Here is a 1,341-nt window from a genome sequence, read left to right as displayed (position 1 = left end):
CTCTCTTCGTCTCTGGGTACGTAAGGGAGCACAAAGTTAACCGTATGCTTGTGGATGGTGGACCAGCCATAAACATCATGCCAAAGTCAACAATGACTACAATCGGCATCAAGGCGGATGAACTGTCCCTAAGTCGTCTACTAATCCAAGGTTTTAATCAAGGAGGACAAAGAGCGATGGGCATGATCCGAGTGGAGATGATTATTGGTGAACTCAAGTCAAGCACGATATTCCACGTGATTGATGCAAGAACTTCATACGGCTTGCTCTTAGGAAGGCCTTGGATCCATGCAAATGGAGTAGTACCGTCCACCCTTCACCAATGCTTAAAATTCTACCGAGAAGGAGCGAAGGTGATCTATGGCGACACCAAACCATTCACCGAAGCTGAATCACATTTCGCAGATGCCAAGTTCTACATGGATGAAGACATGGTGCCCGAAGCTTTTCCAAAAGAGATCAAATCCACGGGCAAAGCAACACCTAAAAAGCAGGAGTGGCAAGCCATGCCCAAGAAGCAAGAAGAAGAAGCCATGTCGTCTTCAAGCAAGAACGATGATGAGCTTGCTAAACCTGCAACAACCAAAGGGAATAGGACGCCCTCAAATGGACTAAACACACCCGTTTTCCGATACATCCCGATGTCAAGAAGAAAGAATGGTCAATCCCCATTTGAAACTGAAGCAAGCAAAGCCGATGCACAACGGTACATGGATAATGTAAAGTTGCTCAAGACGAATGCAGTTTTACCTCTGACACAGCTAAGCAACGCTAAGGTTGCAAGATTACCACAAGGCTTCGTAAAAGCTCTACCAAAGGGGGTGGAACCAAGCTTTCTCCCAACCAAGAGGACCGAAGAAGGTTTTGATCCAAACGCCTACAAACTCATGTCAAAAGCTGGGTACGACTTCGCCTCTTCTTCGAATCCTAGAAAGAAGGTTTCAAACACCGTCAACAATAAAGAACGTGACCTCACTGAAACTCAAAAGAAATTGAAGAAGCATGGTTACGGAGTTAACAACAACAAAGCTGGACTTGGCTTCACACCAAATGCACCCGTGAAGATTTCAAGCAAAGCGAAAAATGCTAGCACTCAACACATTAGCGTGAGCATTGAACAAGATCGAGAGGAGCCTAATCCCGCCCCTCAAACGCCAATCTTCGTTAGGATGAATCGTTCAAGACCCAGAACGTCAACCCTTGATCACATTGGTGGTCAAAATCGAACCTCCGTCTTCCAGAGGCTTAACAAGCCAACATCCCGAAGCTCTATTTTTGAAAGGTTGTCAAAACCTAGGAAGCAAAGCAACACGGCTAGCTCTCCTCCTCGTCAATCAGCTT

The sequence above is a fragment of the Malus domestica genome, chromosome 05 (genome assembly GCF_042453785.1).
Source record: "Malus domestica chromosome 05, GDT2T_hap1".
NCBI lineage: Eukaryota > Viridiplantae > Streptophyta > Magnoliopsida > Rosales > Rosaceae > Malus > Malus domestica.
This window is presented reverse-complemented; position numbering follows the sequence as displayed.